Source organism: Mus musculus, chromosome 17, assembly GCF_000001635.26.
Source record: "Mus musculus strain C57BL/6J chromosome 17, GRCm38.p6 C57BL/6J".
Lineage (NCBI taxonomy): Eukaryota > Metazoa > Chordata > Mammalia > Rodentia > Muridae > Mus > Mus musculus.
In genome coordinates, this window is record NC_000083.6 from 81305955 (window position 1) to 81326618 (window position 20664).

At 40.2% G+C, this 20664-nt stretch overlaps 1 long non-coding RNA gene across 5 annotated transcripts in view; it reads left to right on the forward strand.

Moving 5' to 3' along the window:
• Gm33944 overlaps positions 1–11661 on the forward strand; it is a 32661-nt gene extending 21000 nt beyond the window's left edge. For all 5 annotated transcript variants that reach the window (XR_385800.3, XR_001782154.1, XR_877003.1 and 2 more), the window contains one exon: positions 11355–11661. This is a non-coding gene — a long non-coding RNA (predicted gene, 33944). The remainder of the gene's footprint in view (positions 1–11354) is intronic.
• Positions 11662–20664: the final 9003 nt, after the last annotated feature.

Sequence of the window (20664 nt, forward strand, 5' to 3'; positions counted from 1 at the left end):
AGTTTATGAAAGCTTTTAATCCCAATTATTTCTAGGGTTTGTAGTGTACTTTTATGTGTAAGTACAGACACTTTAAGAGCCTGCTTCAAAGAATTCAGAAAAAGAGGAAGTGGAAATCCGTTTGCTCTTATCAGACATGAGGAACTTTGTATTTTTAGACTCATGTGTTTAATAGAAAAGCTAAAATGGCCAAATGTTGGTGGTCAATACACTTTGAGTCTCCACTGGTAAGAGATGTTAGTTGATTTGGCTTAGTATTGTTATAGCATCTCAGAGTAGCTCAACAGCTACTAGTTGTATTTTGTGTCCTCAATAAATACTTGTTGCATGAGTGGATAAGAATTTCAAAGTCATGGGCTTTGATTCCATGCACATTATCAATGCACACACTCCTCCTTGGGATTGGGGGAATTCTCCAGACCTGATCCAGCACAGGGATGTGCATATACCTGTTTCCATTTATTCTGCTTTCTTCCATTCCTTCACTTCCATTGATTTTCATGTGTGAATCACAAGCCCTTCTTCCATTGCCCTTGGCTTCTCTACCAATCCACTCTTTCTTCCTGTATCACCCTATAGTTTATCCAATTCAACTGGACACATGCAGATGAGCCTAAGTGTAGGTATTGGAGAGCTAGAAAGTGCAAGCCCATAAATGCTATGTGGAGAGCAATGTCAGTAAGGCAGGGAGGTACACAGTCAAGATGCCATTGGCAGCAGAAAACTAATAAACCAGTGGCTTTGGAAATGGTTTTAGTACAGGGTCAAGAGCTACCATTGAGGTTAGTGTGTCATTACCAGCAGTAAGTGTGGTGATGCCTATGGTGAGTCAGGCCATTTTCCCCACTGGAGAACTAGGAGAGATTCTAATTAATAACACAGGAAACACAAGCCCATGGGGGTGGGGTGGGGGGAGGAGAAAATGGTTACTCTGAAACACAAACAGAATAAATCTGAACTCAAACCCAGCTTCTTTTCATACCTTTAATTCTAAGGTCTGTATAGTGGCTATTCCTGGTTGTCAACTTGACTATCTGAAATGTACTACAATCCAGAATTGGAAGGCTTACCCATGATCCTAATCTGGAGGCTGGGAGATACAAGTTTCTGACTTGGATCTTGGCATGGAGGTCTTTGAGGCATAGTGGCTATGAATTTCAGAAGATTTAGACAGGGTCCTTCTCAGTGATAAGGAAATAAAGCTTTGAATAACTAGGGGCTGTTGGAATCTACTCAAACCACAAAACTTCACCACTCTGTATCACCTGATCAACTAGAATAGGCTGGTCCTTTAGCCATCATTATACTTGTACATGTTCTTAATAGCATTACATTCAAAGCTTCCCTTGTGTTTGAATTAATACCTAGAATTTTGGCAAAGAAGACCTGAGTGAGCTTTAATAGTTATTTTGATTGTCTTCCTCTAAATAAGAAGAGAATAGGAAGGATAACTTCTTTGATTTTAAAGAGGTATACTAAATTATCTTGAATTGTATTTATCACATAGTAAATAGACTTATCATTAAGTGCATGCAAAAAACAAAAGTGGCAAACTACAGTAAGTCTAGTTTCTTATGATCGCTCTCTTGAGAACAAAGATAGAATCTGGAATGAAGAAGGTACATGTAGTGATAGAAAGAAGGAAGAAAAGAGAAATCAGGAGAGAATATACTTGCTAAATGTATACTCAAAGGATATGCCTCCATCACAAAGGGAGGAGGGTAGGCACAGAAGTCCCAAGCTTGCTCTCCCCAGCTTTATTTTGATCATGTACATTCAAGAGGAAAAATAAAAGATTGTTAAATGGGAGAATTATAGAACAGAGAATTGTGACTTAATTTTGCCAAGACCAATCCTAAAGTAATTCCATTTTTCAGATGCAGTGGGGGGACCTTAAAGGCATCTCTGAGATTTTCAATTGCTATTGAGTTCTTGAGACGAGTGCTTAAGAAGGTCATGGAAATTGCTGTCATAGTCAGCTACTTTCCTTGTTTATATGATGCTATGTTGAAGGACCCAAGTGATATGCTGCTCATAGAAAAGGGGTGGGTCTTCTACCCGTGTGAGACATACTACACAATGTCTTTAATAATATCTAGTGTGAACTCTACTTTGGAGTGCTCATCCAGCTGAGGGCTTACTGTTCATAAAATGTTCTAGTTAACTAAGGCTTCCACACAGACTGACAATTTTTGAAGCATGCTACTACAGTTAAATTTAATTCAATTTTTATTTGATGAAAACACTTGAGGGTCATGAAATTAATGCTTGGTTGCATCTCTGTTACTATGCATTCTCATTGTACTAGCAAATTGGGGGAGCAATGGCTCATGGAGAGCTCACAGTGAGAGAATGCCAATAAGCCACTCGTTACTCACTGAGGATAACTTGTCCATCATGGAAATACTGCTGGTGGCCCAAGATGAGAGTCTTGCTAGAAGGCATAAGCCTGTGATGTAAAGCCTTGTTTAATACGCATAATTCCTGAAATGGTGCCACCTTAACTAGTATGTAAATGGATGAGCTGCAGCACACATGATCCTGCCTACTGTGGGTTTTTAAAGAAGATCCACTGTCACTATGTTCTTTGTTAAAATGAATTAAAGCATAATTACATCTTTTCTTTCCTCCCCTTTCCTCCCTCCAGTCCCCTCTATGTCACCTTCCTTCAATCCTTGCCATATTCTCCTCCTTACTCTCTCTCAAATTAATGGTTTCTTTTTCTTTTATTTCACACACACACACACACACACACACTCTCTCTCTCTCTCACACACACACTCACACACTCACACTCACACGCTCATACAAACACATCCACCCTATAACCTCCTGAGTCCCTTTAGTGTTGCTATGTGACTTTAGGCCTGATCACATGGTAATAGATAACCAGTTAGGGAGCCACCCTTGGGCAAGATTAGTTTACTGTTTCTCAGCAGTCAACAAAGCCTGTAATTCTTTGTCTAGTAGCAGTGCCCTGAGAGATTTATCTCTTCTATGTAAGCCTGTCGTTTGGTATTGTCTCTAACTGGATCTTGTTTAGGCAATCATATTGTTGAAATATTTTTGATTTTGCTTCTCTTTCACTTCTAGAAGACACCACCCCATAGACTTCCTGGTTCTCTGGCTCTTAAAATCTTTCTGTCCCCTTTTCTGCAATGTTCCCTGAGCCTTAGGTACAGGAGTTGTATTGAGACTGGACACACCATTGCTAGTTGACCTTTTTATCTTGACCAGTTATAGTTTCATGTAATAGTTTTTGTTTTCTGTAAAGAGGAACTTCCATGATGAGGGGTGAGAACTACACTTACCAATGGTATGTATTTTACTTGTATGGTGAACTGCAATTCAAAGGCATGGATGCTTTAAGCGTTGTGTAATTAATCTGAGGATTTAGGGCAGATGAATCAGGGAAGCGACAAAGTCTACTACAAAGTGTTTTGATGTGCATTTGTCCCTCTCTGGACAGTGTATAAGGGTCAGATGTCACTGAAAACCTCTGAGATTCTCTGTGGTGTATGTTTGAGGACTATTCTGAGCATTCCAACTCCTCTCAGATGAGAACTTGTCCTTGCGTTGGTTGTCTACTCCAAAGGATCTTCGAATACTCTAAACTAAGAAGACTCTAGGTTCTTGGGTAAGTCTGAGGTTTCTTTGTTATAGCAGCTATGTGTTATTCAATACAGTAGGTTTGGAAAATAGAATACATTCTAAATCCCACATTTTAGAGATAACCATTTCTGTCATTCTGGTCTATTTCTTGTTAAAATTGGTCACATGTTGTGTGACTATCTCTGCTCCATGCATGATAGTAGGGTACCAATGGTTAGACCCTGTGTTCCATGCATGTTTAGTGGTAGGATAGCAATGTTTAGACTCTTTATTCCATACATGTGTAGTGGTAGGGTACCAAGGGTTGTGTTCCATACATGTGTAGTGGTAGGGTACCAAGGGTTAGACTCTGTGTTCCATCCATGTGTGCATATGTAGGTATTTCTGGTTAAAGCTGAAACTTTACTTCGGCTCCCATTTCTCTTCTATCCAAAGCACTGTCTTTAGTATTTATGTGTATCCAGTAATTGAAAGAAGTGAAAGTAGACAGTACATGAGGTTAGAACATTTTCTGTGCTTCTGCAAGACTGAGAATGTTGCAAAAGCTGTTCTAGAAAGGAGAAATCAAGAATCGTTTGATAAGTTCAGGAAATAAGAAAGTGATTTAACCTAAGAGGAGGTGCTTATTTGAAAATTCCCCTGTGTACAAAGGATCCTACTAGCCCAAGGCTGTATTCTGAGGGAGGCGATCAGAGGTTGAAATGACAACTTCTTAGGGACACAAAGTCTTAGGAACTATCAACATTATCAGTCCTTCCATGAGAATCCACATGAGGCACAGAAGAAGCAGAACTGTCTTTCCAAATATTTCAAGCTTTTACAGGGGTGGAATCTGCTGAATAGTGATAAGGAAACAGCACACACAAGTGAAGATGACAGGTTACAGAGAGCGGTGAGCCTGGGTGCAGAGTTCCACAAAAGACACTGTGACCTTTCCTGAGATGTGAAACTTGTGCAAATAACAAATGTGTTCCTATGGACATGGCCCCATCCCATAGTTGCTTTCTATTTAAGAAATAAGAAAAAGCAATATGAGAATACAAATTATAGATTTATCTCATTTCCTGGAATTTTACTTTTTCATTCATTACCTACTTACTAAACATAGTATGTTGAACAAAGCTTTATATGATTTATAAAACAGTCTCTAAAATATTTAAGTCAAATATTAATAACTGTGATGGCCTGTCTTTAAGGAATTGAGAACCTTCTAGAAGCTTAGGAAAGTACTTTTCTGGTTGTGTCTATAAGGGTGATTACGAATACAATTAGACAATAAAGTCTTTGCCCAAGTCAATGATTGACTCTACTGATGTCTTTAAAAGTTGAAAGGAAGTTTTGGGAGCTGCTGGAACTATGGATCTAGCTGGAGAAGGTGGGTCACAGGAGGCATGATCTTTGGAATACATCATGACTTTGTCTCTTTCTGTTGCTGTTCCATTCTGCGTTTTGTCTTCCAAGACATAAGCTGTGCCACATCCTATCTGCTGTGGTGAACTGAAATCTGTGGACTAATAAGCCAGAAAAAATACTTTTTGTCTGATGTTATTTCTGTCAGGTATTTGATTCCAGTGATGATAAAGATGATAAACACGATTGTATTGTGGCAGTGACATCCCTACGAGTCATTTCATTTCCCCCTTCTTGAGCAGTCACAAGACAGCATGCTCTGAGTTTTCTGGCACCTAGCTTGTGGCTGTGGATGTGTGATTATTCTAAGCAAGGAGGGATGAGCAGAAATGAACTGCGTCACTTCCAGAATGAAGAAGTATTTAAAGGCTATGTGCAGCTCTTTAGCTCCTTCCCTGGACCCAGAAACTGACAAAGTGATGTGTTGGGGTAGTGTTGTGTTGCCAAATGGAAGTGAACAGACCACTTTTCCTGGAGAGTTAGACTTGTGGTTCAACTGAGAAAGAAATCACTATCATTTTAGGTCACTAAAATTTGGGGTTACATTGCTGCTAAGGCATATAGATTCCAAGTCAGTGTTTAAGCTTTAATCTGTTTAACAGAACCAACCCTGCGATTAGACTTCTTAGGTTCCATTACATTGCCCATCTCTTTGTAGTTTTTGACCTCAAACATGTTGGTCTGCTTTGGATTCTTTATCTTTGTCTTTGGGCCTTACTCACCGAGTGATAATCAGCTAATATTAAGGGATTAAAATACCATCTGTCCTAACAAGAAGTATCCAAAAAAGCTTAGGTTTTGTATGACTATTGTGATGATTAAACTCTAAAAGCTGTTAGTATAAACTCCCAATTACCACTCAAGTAATCCCAGTGTCTAGACTTTGTTGTTCATTGAGCCCATGCATGATATTTACTTTGGATACAATCAAAGATATGTGTGTTATTCACATTTGTTCCAATAGAAATTCATAGGTTTTTTTTTTGTAAATATTTCAATCTCATACAACAATTATTCAGGTGATTTATTTTTGTTTCTTCTGCTTCTCTTCGTCTGATTTGGTTTTTAATCAGTTTCTGTTTGTAAATAGGTGATCTCCTCATACCTTTTTGATGTTAGCATAGAACAAGATCTCTAATTTTGTCTACCTTCTTTTTTATGCTACTGTTAGCCGACAGGGATAACGTTAGGGGAAGACAGAGGTTCCCATGGCTTATTGTTTGGGTGGCTGGAATTTAGGCAGTAATGTCACAAGAATGGTGACAGACTATTTTTGTACTGCGGCTGAATGTGTGGCCCCTGGTGAATGGGTATTAGTACAAAGCTCAAAGTAGATTTGTCACTCAAGTTTGTGATGCTGTCAGAGAGTATGAAGGGGATATTTCCTGTGACTTCTTAAATATGTTTTTTAGATTTGGGGAGTTAATTTGCTGTTTCTGGAGATTACTCACTTTAAGGATGTATTTCTTTGTTGATTTACGTGCATGTGTGTGCATTCTTATGTGTGCACATGTGTGTGTGTGTGTGTACCTGTGTGCATGTGTATATGTATGTGTGGAGACATGCATAAGCCAGAAAAAGTGTGTTTAGTCCCCTGGAGCAGGAGTTATAGATGACTGTGAGCTGTTCCATGTGGGTGCTAAAAGCAAACTCTTGAGTCCTCTAAAAGAGCAACAAGCACTCCTAACCCCTGAGCCATCTCTCCAGCCCGAGATGACTTACTTTAAAAGAGATGTTAAAAACAAAAAGCTTGAAGTAGAATAGTTTTCCAACTTAAAGTATAGAGGAAGGAACAGGAGGGTAGAAAGGCAATCACAGTGAGAAGGCCAGATGTGCTCTGCACATGGAGGAGGGGAAACTCTATGGAAAGTGCCTGCTAGGTGGCAGAGCTATGTGGTCATTTAGAGAGTAGAAGTAGGGGCATCCAAACGCATGAAGGACACAGGCTGCTGCAGAAGCAGACAGCAGGATTAGCTCACTGACCTTCCAGATACCGCTTGCATTTATTTGTTGATTTTATTTCTTGTTTTGTTTGGTGTGTTTCTTCCTGCAACTTAGTTATAATTTGGTATGCCTTGCTCCTTTCCTTCGCTTTAAAATAAATTAAAATAAACATAAAAGGATTTTTAAAGCATTTTTTAAATAAGTAGAATTTTTTAAGATGAGAGAAAACATTTACGATTCTTATTTTAGCATACTTTCCTCCCAAGAAATTTACTGTAAAGCTCTGTGTAATACATTGTCATAAAGAATATATCCCAAATGCATCTTGAGAGAAGACATCATATTAAAAAATAAGGAACTTTCCTTTACAAAGTGCTAATTTGTATTCTAATGGGTAGAATAATACAGTCATATGATTTCCCACTTAATACCACATTAAGGAAAGTGTAGAGCTGGGGAGATGATAGTTCATTGAGGGAGATAACTCATGCATAGGCATGGTGATCTAAGCTAGATGCCCTGAGCCCACGTGGGGGACTTGGGAGGGTGATATGCACTTACAGAGATAGAGGAATTCCTAGGACTCACTGGCCGAGCAGCATAGCCATTGAAATACTCTGTCTCATGAAACAAGACTGATGGACCCTTAAGGACAGTGTCTGAGGTTTGCTTCTGGTCTCCACACTACTACATGCACAAACATATCTGACACAGATGTAAACACACACATAAACACACAGACACACACACACACACACACACAAAGTATTATATGGATAACAAGTGTGTGTGTGTGTGTGTGTGTGTGTGTGTGTGTGTGTGTGTGAGTGTGTTGGATGATTCAAAAGGAATAATGGGTTTGGACTACGAATTTTAAATCATTATAATTAAGCTTAAACACTATTAATAAAAATAGGAACTGTTAGAGTCAACTCATTTTTTGTTAATGAAATATGTTATTTTTTTGATTCCTGTAGTGCAAAAATGCACACTTGGGATTCAATAAATCTCAGAATCATCTGGAGTAGAAGGATTTTTCTATTCTGGTGGACGTAGAAGCATCTTCGTCTCAGACAGGTGTAGAAATACTTGAGGAAGTGGATGTTGGTAGGTGAAAGGTTGGGTGAATATTAGTGGATGGGGCAAAACTCCCTTTCCCAGATTATTCAATCACTGAAGTGTTGAATGCATAAATTTCTGTCAGATATTGTCATGAAGAATAATTGAGGCCTTTTTAGCCCAGGGCCACTGCCAGCATGGAAGTGTTTGGTGCATGTCATTGAATAGCTGAGCACACTTTTTCATATTCGATGGTTTCTTCAGGATTCAGAAAGCTGTAGTTGAAAAGACGAGTAGCAGCCATCAAATGGTGATCATGGCGTCTCCCATGGACTCATAGCTTTGAACAGTGACTAGGACACCCTCTCAGTCTGAACAGTTAAATCGTCAACACGACCCTAGGGGGAAACACTCATTGCTGTTGCATAGAAGAAGAGAGGCTAATGGTTCTGCACGTAGATTTATTTTTATTTCAGCAGGCTCACAAGGCAGCCATGCAGAGCAGTGCTTCCCGACCTTCTTAATGCTGCGATCCTTTAATATAGCTCCTCATGCTGTGATGACCCCCAACCACTAAATTACTATGTTGCAACTTCAGAACTGTGATTTCACTGCTGTTCTGAATCATAATTTAAATAATTTTGAGGATAAAAATTTATCAAAGGAGTTGCAACTCACAGGTTTAGAGGGGTTTCTCATCATTCCAATGTGCACCAAATGCTGACTAGCCATAATAACCACTGAGTGGTCCAGGTTGAATTCCTTGGCAACTTCTTATTTAACCGCAAGATGAGCAACTTCGATGGTTGTTTCCCACTGGTCATTGTCAACTTCTGGTGGCATGTTACACTCCTCATTTACAAGGCTTTCTGCTCTCTTGCAAAACTTCTAGAACCATCCATTGCACTGTATATTAGTTAATAGTTTCTGGGACAAATATGTTTTTGATATTGAGAGTTGTCTTAGTTGCTTTAAAGCTCCACTGAACTCCAATAAAAAAATCAAATTTGCTCTTTGCTTTACATCATCATAGTATAAAATAAATAGCAAATAATATTAATAAAATAGTAAAAATGTAGTAAACAAAAGTGACGAAAACATATTAAAATAATATATAGCATAGCCAAATTTAAGAATGTATCCAATATCCCCAATTCCCCCACCCTCCTACCCCACACCCTGACCTGGAATGATGTCTTGAAGCTACACCAGTCATGGTGGAGGTAGTATATTGATATTATTGCTGTGAGTGACTTTCACTGTCACCTGAAGCCATGGTGAGGCCAGGATCCTGCTGCCACCGAGGGCCCCATCTGAGTCTGAGAATTCTACCAGGGTCTGTGTTGATGTGAGTTACCACCAAAAGCCAGGAGGAGGCCCATTGCCTGAAGCCATGAGGATGTCCATGGGCCAAGCTGCTCTGGGGTCATACTGATCTGAGTGGCCTTGCATGTAACCTGAGGCCATGTTACTGTCCCAGCAGCCTCTAAGGGCCTTGTCTGGGTCTGGGGTTATACTTCAGTAGGGGCCAGAAGCTGTGTGGAGGCCCATGATATATGCTCTTGCTAACAGTGAAAAGCAAGGAAGCTACTTTTTCTGTGACATCATAGCTGGCTGCAGGTGCACAGTTGAAAGGAAGGGACATGAGAGGCTTCTCTAACAATTCCTACTCTCCCCTGCCCTGCTAAAATTAATGGCCTAGACAAGAAGCCACTGAAAAGAACAGATGTCCTCTTCTGGTACAGGCATCAGATCGTATTATAAATAGTTATGAGCGAGCTGCCATGTCGTTGCTGGGAATTGAACTGGAAGTACAGACAGTGCTCTTAACTTCTGAGCCATCTCTCCAGTCCTGAAGAAAACTCTTAAAAAGTATGGCAGAGATGCTGAAAGTAGCTCTCCACAATTGATGGCTTCGGGTGTCAGTGTGGGAGGGAAAGAACTCACTTCTGTTTAAGGGGCAGGCCACTGAGAGTCCCACCATATTCCAGTGAGAATATAGATACTACAAAGTGAATTTTTCCCCTTATTTTTATTATTTTACTTCCTCGAGGGGAGCTCACAAAGGGGTATGGACTTAGAAGGCATGGAAAGGGATGGTGATTGGATACATGATGTGAAGTTCTCAGAAAAGCCATAAAAATGTTACATGTAGGTAAAAGAATGTATCCAACACCAAATAACAAATCTGAAGAATGCAAAAATCAAAACCATTCTTGTAACAATCTAATAAACATATGTGTATATGTATGTATATATATGTATAGATACATATATACATATATATACACACAGTTATAAATCTTCATACAAAGTTTTCTGCAGGAAATTATTAATTAATTTTTTTATTTATAAATATTTATTTCTGGTGCTGCCAGAATAAAATCTTTCCTCAACTCTACTCCATAAGCTGTCTTTCATGGCTTTCATCTGAATTAAAACACAGGACCTTACCTTTACCTCAGCCTGTTGGCTTGGCCATTCCCATGCACTGCTGCACACAGGTGAAGGTCCGACTCAGGTAGCACCCGAAGGCTGCAGAATTTGCAGCTCAACACTGGAGGCTGTCAGGTTCCTTTTTGGCAAATGAGATAGGAGCCCAATGCCTTTTGTCACCAAGGACCAGTGTCTCTTTACAAAACGGTTCTGTTCTTTTTGTAGTCCGATGCCAAAGCAGAGACAATTGATAAAGAGCCTGCATGCAGCTGAGACCCGAGAAGCTGGGACTATGCGGGGAGAGGGTCGGCTTTGTGACTTGGCCTCAGAAGTGTGCACTGCACCCCTACACACGAAGCAGTTCTCGTGGCTTGGGTGGCCTCATTTATTTTTCACATAACCAGCAGAAAGATGGCCTGGAGAGATGAAAGTAGGCCAGGCATTTTCCTGTGACAGCAGGCACAGTGCATCTAGGCTGTCTGCAGAGTGCTGTCAACAGATATTGGCTTAAGTAATTGCTTGTTCCTTCACATATCAGTCCAGTGCTAATGCAAACATAGGTTCAGCAGGAGTGGGGAGACAAGGTGAAAGGTATTTTCTAAGGCTATTAACATTTCACTTCCCTTCCAGTTGGTATGGCAGAGGGAAGAGCATGCAGGGAAAATACTCAGTGGAAATTGCTGGTGTCACTGTGTGTGGATTTCATTCCTAGGGATCCGTAGGGTTGGCTTGTTAGGATCTTCCTTGATTTAGATTCCATTCATTACAGACATTGCCCACATCACTCGGATACAACTTCAGTCTCATTTACTGCAGAGTTTGAATATGCTCTTCAATCTCAAATAGAAGTAAGTATTGTGTATCTAAATGATCCACACTATTTTTTTTTTCAGAGCGCTTCACGTATAGGACCCGAATGTGGAAACTGAGCAGCCCCTGCTATGACTTAACTTGTGAGAAGTCCTAGTGCGGGCAGTCGTCTGCATGGAGAAGTCCTAGTGTGGGCAGTCGTCTGCATGGAGAAGTCCTAGTGCGGGCAGTCATCTGCATGGAGAAGTCCTAGTGCGGGCAGTCATCTGCATGGAGAAGTCCTAGTGCGGGCAGTCATCTGCATGGTTAGTTCCTGGTTTTACGCTTGGGAACATCTGTTCAGCCTTAACATAGTACTTTTGGAGCTAATAAATCACTGCTTTCACCTTGTCGGGTATGCCGGTTCATTTTCTATATTTGTTGCTAATTTTAATAACTTAAGTGAAAGCCTATAATAGGGTACACTTGTAAGACCAGTGCGGGGTGAAGCAGGAGGACATCCATGAGTTTACAGCTAGCTTGGGTTACATAATGAGAGCCTGCTTCCAAAGATCCCAAACACACACACACACACACACACACACACACACACACACACACACACACACAAATAGAGGGAGGGAGGGAGGGAGGAAGGAAGGAAGGAGGGAGGGAGGGAGGGAACAAGGAAGGGAGGTCTATAACTCATATTTCATTAATGCATGACTTTCATAAATTTATTAGAATGTGTGCATTGGGGTGCTTCAAGGAAATTACTTTATCTGACTTCTCTCTAGAACCTTTGTTGGCTTACATCTTGCCTGTCACTGTATTTTGTCAAGTTTTGGGATGGATGAAATTAGAGTTTCCATAAGTAAAATCAGACTTACTTATCAGTGAGAAAGAATAGAAGGATGAACTGTGCTGGGTAACATGGCCCTTGACACGCCAAGGGATTCAGAGTCCAGTATCAGCTCCTATAAGTTGTATTTCTCATGGTTCATTTTGGATTTTTTATACTTTGAATTTTATTTAGTTTTCACTTTTATGATTCTGATAATACACACTTAGTTATTTAGGATACTACAGATAGTTGTTGTTATATACAGAATGTCTTCTTGCACTGGAATTCATTTTGTTTTAGAATTTCCCAGTCTGGTGCTCTGGGAGCTTTGGCTATTTCCTCCCAAACAATGATGCCACTGATGCAGGGCAGTGCTAGGAAACACACTGATCCCTTTTCTCCTCAGTACATCTATTCTCTCATATGTGGAGAAAAGATTGTTCTCACAAAGATAGTAAGGGCCAATTCAAGATCCAGCTGATTGGCACTCATCTTCTTTCTGTCTCCATTCCAACTTAACTCTTTTACTGGAATAGGGTGCAGCATTCAATGTTATTTAATATTTAAATTGATAAGCTAAAACTCCTATAGACTTGGTAGTAGTTGGCTTCTTGGTTTAAACAAATCATTCTCAGCAAGGCATTTCCTTGAAAACGGGATATTGCAAGGGAGTTCCCAAACTGGAAGATGGGCAAAGAGAAACCAAGGAGACCCTAAAGGTGTAGGAACTAAGATGCTAACGCAGGATCTGCTGTAAAACCCTTGGTTCAAGCACGGCTCCTCCACCATCACTTCTAATTTGACTTCTACCTACCTTCCTGCCTTTGCTGTAGTTGCCCGGGATTCCTTGTTTTGGAGCAAGCATCCAACCATCTGACTGCAGAGTCTATGAGCTTTCACAGGAGAGAATTGGGAGAGGGGTATTAGAAACTACTTTTTCCTAAGCCCAGAGGTATGAGCAACTACTCCTCCCTAGTCCTGTGCAATAGACTGTTTTCTCTATAAAACACTGTGCAGTGCGGGTTGGATGAGGTTCAGATGGGAGGTTAGGCAGCTGCAAATAAGTTCATATCTGATAAATAACTGCTGTTTCCATTGAGAATAAATATGGAGAATTATTCTCAAGAATCAAAGTCAAGCAAATAGCACTTAAGGGGGAATCTAAACTATATATGTAGTATATAGTACTTGTAACACGAAGCTTATCAAAGAGAATCCGGGGAGTACACAAGTGTTAATCTGAGCCTAAGCTGTATTGAAGGAAAGTAGGGAAAGACCCTTCCCACATTCATCAGGGTTCCTGCTCATCTCATTGAACCATTGGCTACCCTACTCATTGGATGAGATGGAGAGGTAAATGATGCCTGGCTTCATTTCAAAGTTCTCAACAGCTCCACTGCTCTCCTAGCTGAACTCTGAGGCTGCACCTCTTACCATCCCTCATCTTGCTACATATTGCTATTTATTTCAGCTGTCCTCCAAAAGAGAATTCTCTCTAGATGTCTCCTTCTCACAGGAACAGTTTACTTGGCATGCCAGAATTCTCGGAGATGTTGGGAATGGAGGGCTCTACTTTTGTGTGACTTCCTTGTAAGAAATTTAAATTTGCCTTGTGTCAGCTAATACTCTAAAATAATACCTCCAGTGAATTTTAAATATAAATTAACACACACCACACTTTCATCTCTAACAACTTCATCTTTGTACTTACACATTATTTCCATCGTTGAAGATCAGCCAGCTGGCACCTTGCGTCTCAGTTGGCTAGAGAAACTGAATAAAGATGGAGCTGTTCCATTTGCTAAAAACAAATGATTTATTATCTGAAATTCAAATACTTTAATATGCTCTCCAAGAAATTATCTGGTTTGGAAAAACTGCAGAAGGAAGGTTAAAGGAGGAGGAAGAGAGCCAGAGGCAGACAATTGACAAATGGGAATACTTTCTGACAGGAAAAGAAGGGGAATAAAACACTCATCTTTAAATAATGATTTTACGGCTGAGTCAGGAAATGGAAGAAGAGCATTTGAAGTCCAGATTATCTATTCTAGGCACTATGGATATTGTCCAAGGTACAGCCATATATTCTGAAGACTGGTGGTTTTGTTTCTATTAACTTCCCTCAGAGGTTAGGGACTGAATTCCAGGTCTGGAAGCCCTAGTTGGAATCCTGACTCTATTGGACACAGTGTGTTATCATGTCTTCATTGAGAAGTGAGTTGAACGTGAGACCTACATTTTCTAAGCTCTGAAGACCTTCTGTTAGTCTGGAGGAAATCCTCTTTCTTGATAATTTGCTACAAGTACTCTCTTTTTAAGTTTTCTAAATTATTCAACAAAGCCTATATAAAATATTGAAGGTCTTTAGAAAAAGGTATTAAGGGAATCAGCTTGTAGCTCTGACTGCTTCTAGCCCTTCCTCAAACACCTACCAAGATGGGAAGACCCACATCTTCAGGGAGAGCTTCAAACAGTCTTCTGACTTTAGGAGGAAGAATAATAACCTTTTGAGATGCCCACCTCCTGATATCTGAGAACTGTGATATACTCGGTAGATCCAGTGGTATTGTTTTACATCACCCAGAATGTTCTAACTTGTTTTTGAAGTAATAAGAACAATAATACACACTTGGGAATTTTCTTTCTGAGTTTGAAGCCATGTGAGAACAGAAACATAAGAGACAGATGGATAGAGATAGGAAATTTTTGCTTGTGTTCTCTGTAGACTACTCAACACTTCACCCTTGAAGTAGAACGCTTTAGGCACCCAGCCATTGCTAGAAGTCTACCAACTCAATCTCCATGAGCAACTAACACAGACCTATCCTTTTGTGAAAGAGGAACTGGTGGGTTCATCCTGAGAACAGGCAAAACCAAGGAGGAGGAATATGGGAGATGCTAAGCCCTGTATCCACTGGTTTCTCTCCAGCTCAGCAATGAGATCCACCACTGTCACTCTGTCTTGGGAAAGGAAAACAGTGGAATTAAGAATGTGGCAAGCATTCTTTCATCCAGGACACAGGTTTAGGGAAGCAGCGTCCTCTTACAGTACCTGTTAGTAGTCTTTGCTATTGAGAAGGTGGAAACAGAAAAGAAAAAAACTATACCTTAAAAATCATTCATCTAGCAGGGCAGTGGTGGTGCACTCCTTTAATCCCAGTACTTGGGAGGCAGAGGCAGGTGGATTTCTGAGTTTGAGACCAGTCTGGTCTATAGAGTGAGTTCCAGAATAGCCAGGGCTACACAGAGAAACCCTGTCTCAAAAAACCAAAATAAATAAATAATATATATAATTCATCTAATGTTAATGCAAAGCCAGGATTGTTGGCACACTCCTGTAATCCCAGCACTAGAGAGACTTGAGGCAGGAGGATTGCAAACTCAAGGATAGTCTGGGCAACATAAGTTTCTGTCTAAAGAACCAAAGAGACAGACAAGAAACTTTATATGCATGATTCAAGTAGTAATTCTTTTGTAAATGGCAAATGTAGATAATTTTTATTAACCAAATATCAATTATCCTTTGGTGTCTTTTGATAAATATCGCTCAAATTAATAAATGTGATTATAATGCCATGAAATAACTGATATTCTCCATACTTCCTGTATCAGCTTGGAGCTGTTTTTATACATTGCCTCATAATTTTTGGTAATGTCTTCCTTGATGTAATACTATTGCTATTATTCGTTTCATGTTCAAAATTCTAACTCAATGGATAGCATGTTCCACTGTGTTTTCTAGCTATTACCTTAAGACTCTCAATTTTTTTCTGGTTGTTGCATTCACCCAGTCACTCCTGAAAAAACATTTCTTCCCTGTTACACCTTAATACTTATATTAGGCTCCAAGATTGTGTGGCATAATCTTCATTTCCTAAGGCTTCCAGGTCATTATTCTCTATACTCGTGTGAATACCTTCCAGAAACAGCTTCTAGGAACCAAGACTTATCTGTCATCACTGTTTCAGAGGCATTTTAATGCTTCATGGCAGGCAGTGGGACAGGCTCAACCCATGATGGTTGGAGCCAGATGCAGTGAGACTTCACAGCATACACAGTAGGAAGCAAAACTAAAGGCCAGAGCCAGAAGTAGGGTATACTTTCCCCAGACAGTTCCCCATGTAAAGTCACCTCAGTAGTTAGAAACATGGCAAGTTGGGGCCTAGCATTCAAACCATGAGTCTTAGGAGACATTTCTGATTCAAACAATGGCAGGGTACAGGAGCCATGTTTCTGTTACTCTCTAACCTCTCTTTGCAGTTACCTACTGACCACACAATCATTGCACATTTGGTATTCAATCCTGATTCCATGTGGATCTGCATGTGAAGTCCAGTCATCATCCTGAGAGCCTTTCATGGTCCCCAGACCATGCCCCAGACTTGGGCTCCATGTTGGGACTCCATTTCCTTCTTTGCAGAGTCCCTTCCTGACAGATGGTTTCAGTCATGCGCAGTCATAGTCTAGAGCCTAACACTGTTCTGAAATCCTAACTCAGACTCACACCTCTGAGCTGCTGGCTCGTTTATCCTCAGGAATCATTGGATTCTATCACTTCAGGATTCTGTATTCCTTGATTCTGCTTCTTACTGTCTGCCATTTTAGCAAGCATATATGCTATGTTATATCGTTGAAACTGTTCCTTCTCACAAGCCAACCTCACGTTTCTAAGCTCATCTCACAACCCCAGGGTCCTGTAATTTCTGTAGGAATCCAGCCGACATTCTCATGCTCTTGTAGCTGATCTATTGTTCTCAACAGAAAAGCTGTATGTTTTTGCAGATGGGCACAACTCTGAGAGTGTGCACACCATTCATATCCAAGGGTGTATTATTACCCAGATGTCTTCCATAAGTTCATTCTTCCATTGCAAGCTGTCACGGTGTCCTCAAGCTTCCGAAAGTTGTGTATCTCAATGTTCCATGAAGCTGATGATCCAACTCCTCTTTAACAGGGACTATAAAAACCATCAGACAGGAACCTCCTCACCTTCTGCTACCAATCCCAAAGCTCTCCTACACTTTAATATACTTTTCTCCTCTGCCCTACTACAAGTACAATTCTTACAGACTTTTCATTTCCCAAAGCTCATCCTGTTGATAAATTCCCCTTAATTCCAGAGGCTGTGATTTCTCCACATAGGCTACATCTCAGTCAAATTCCTCTTGTTCAAAAATAACAACAAAGAAAGCAACCAGATGGAGTAGAAGTGAGGGAGCCAAGCCAGTACTAGATTGCTGGGGTAGCACTAACTTAAATGTAGGCTGGGGCTCACCTCTCTCCAATGTTCTGTCAAACCACATTTTTTTCCCACCTGGACCAGATTAATTCTTGGTGGTCCTGTTTTCCATTCACTTTCCACCCTATTTCATCCTCACAAAGTCTCATTTCTGAGCCTCCTTTTCCTCCACTCACCATAATGCATCCATCACTGTGTTGTAGCTGCCTTCATCAAGGCTGTCAATGACCCTCACTCAGGAATCTGTGGTTTCCAGCCATCACCTCCCCTGACCTTATGGAATTTGCTATTGTTGACTACATTATTTTTTAAGTCTCTTTCCAGCCTCTCTCATTATGCCTTTTCAATTGCTTTAAGCAGCTTTAAGTAGCTAGCAGCAAGTTGAGCCCTTCAAGTAGCCATAACATTTCTAGTTCCTTGAGGTTCTTTTTTTTTTTTTCAGTTTCTATATTGCTCCTGGTCAAATCTCATCTAATTTCATAGTTTCACTGACTAAGCAAACCCATCTCTGGCTCTGGACAAGGTGCAGCCATTTGTAATCAACTTTTTTGTTTGTTTGTTTCCTGTCTCCACTTGAATATTTGGACTGGCCCTGAACTATTTTGGAATCAAGACTGACCCTGATGACATCTCTTACATATCTGTTCACCCCTCATGTTTCTTAAAAATGCAGATCCATAAATAATTCATGACAGACTTGACACTCATTTCATTCCTTCTTGCCTATACCTCCTGTAGCACTATCTCATGCAGAGTCCTTTAAAAATCAGACTGTCTGCTCTGTCCGTTATGGCTAGCATCCTAGTTGATCCATGTTTACTTCATATTTAGACTATTAATTATTTTCACCTTCTTACGGTTTATTATTTTTTAATGCTACATCCTTAGTGACTAGAAAAGAGTTGTTGATGATTCATCGGTATAGGTGTAATCTTAGCTTAGACTACAAGAATAATATTTGGCACCAAGAGATATGAACATATGTATTCATACACATGTAAACATTATACTTGTGTGTGAATGTGAATGACCTATTATCTTTCTTAAGTGTATGCTCTGGTATACAACAAAAATCCTGTCTGGAAACTGCAAATCCAAAGACTCTGCAGTTTCTCAGATACTCAGGTTGTTGTTATAGCTGAACTGCTGTTGATAGATATATTTGCTTCCAAAGTAAGTCTAAAACTCATTAAGCAATCATTTGCTTCTGTTACACTGTGTCCATGTAGGCCCGCAGCTACCCCACATAGGGTATGTTGCGCACGCTCAACTGGCCAGGAAGAACGACGCTGCTACAGGATCCTTCTGCACACGTTTATTCAGTCCTGTTTCTTCTTTCTCCATATATCTCCCTTGTTTATATCTTCCCTGTTTTTATATCTCCCCTGTTTATATCTCCCTTGTTTTTATATCTCTCCCTTGTTTATATCTCTCCCTTGTTTATATCTCCCTTGTTTTTATATCTCCCTTGTTTATATCTCTCCCTTGTTTATATCTCCCTTGTTTATATCTCTCCCTTGTTTATATCTCTCCCTTGTTTATATCTCCCTTGAACCCTGGGCCTCTCACTCTCTTATACTCTCAGTTCCCATCCATGCACAGCAGGCCACGCCACCTCACCAGGCACGCAGCTTCAGCTAATCAGGGCAGCAGGGGCATATCTCCATCAAAATGGATTCACCTGTATCCTGGTACACCTGCGCAGCACTCAAGATGTTTGTGGCTTATATGAGGAAGTCAGGTGCAAGTCATACAACTTAGCTACAGTCCCTGGCGCCTTTGGGACTGCCGCCACACCCGCTCCCCACAAGGGTACCCTTCAGCTTCTTGCTCTTGCCCCAGGCTATGAAGTATCTCTGCCCTTTAGCAGTCTACAGTGTCCCAACAGACTCAGGAAGTGTCTGTCTACTCATTCCTTCATTCCAATTGTTTTTCCTTCAGACAGGCACAATTGACCCCCAAATGACTTTCCAGTTATATTTTCTGCTTCACATTTCATAGCTCATCTCATGCATTTTAAAATGTCTGCAGTGTCTCTCTTATATATCACCATTAAAATGTTCATCGGTTTTCCCAGTAGACATAATAGAAAGCCCTGGGTAAGTAAATGAAGCAATCAAGTGGTCACTAAACCTAATCATCTGTCTCCTCCTCCCCCATCACTCCTTTTGTTTGTCCTCCTTCCTCTTTCCAGATTTTGACTTTCCATCTCCCCTCCCCACCCCTCCCACAGCTGAAATAAGAAACTCACTGGAATGGACATAAGAGTTGAAAACATGCTAGCTTTTCCTGTGAAGTTCATTTTGATTCCATCTGAGTCCACAGGCTATTCTGTCTCAGACATAATAAAATCTGAACCATTCTAGGCTCTCTCTAGTGATATTTAGTATAAATCACCTTCTAGCCCTCTAAAATCAAGGGGTTAATTTTTTTAAACATACACTTGATAAGCAAAAACATTTGAATGTGCCTTACAGTAGATGATTTCATGAGGGTCTCATTTTTACTGCTGTTTCATTAATACTTGGCCAATTTGTCTTTGTGTCAAGCTATGTTAAAGCAGTTTTAAAGGAATTGACACCAGAGGCTCTTCATATATACAGGATGGGATCACAGGCCACATTTATTTAATAAATCTACAGATTTAGTCCTTTTCTACAATGTTATCCCTGAAGCACTTTAAAAACTAGAAAAACATCTCTTTGGAATTATCATATAGAGCTTTTCCTTTCGGCCTTTTGGAAGGAAGGAGGGAGAGAAAGGAGAAAAGATGGCAGGAGAGAGAGAAGAGAAGGAAAAATGGGGAAAAGGGTCTTTTCGCTGTATCTTTATTAGCTTGTGTGTTGTCATACCTGATGCCCCAGATCCATTTTCATATTATTATGAAAATTTATCAACAGCTGGATTTCTGGGAAAATTAGGAGGGGGGACATTGTCCTTGAGGTTTTGTACTAACCATAGAGGACTTTAGGGCATTGTCAAGATTAGGAATCAGTTAATATATGTTTTGAAGAAAATCATATAAGGAGATAGTCTCTGCTATAAGGCAAAAGACACTGTCAATAAGATAAAAGGCCACCAACAGATTGGGAAAGGATTTTTACCAATCCTAAATCTGATAGGGGACTAATATCCAATATATACAAAGAGCTCAAGAAGCTGGACTCCAGAAAATCAAATAACCCCATTAAAAATGGGGTACAGAGCCGAACAAAGAATTCTTAACTGAGGAATACCGAATGGCAGAGATGCACCTGAAAAAATGTTCAACATCCTTAATCATCAGGGAAATGCAAATCAAAACAACCTTGAGATTCAACCTCACACCAGT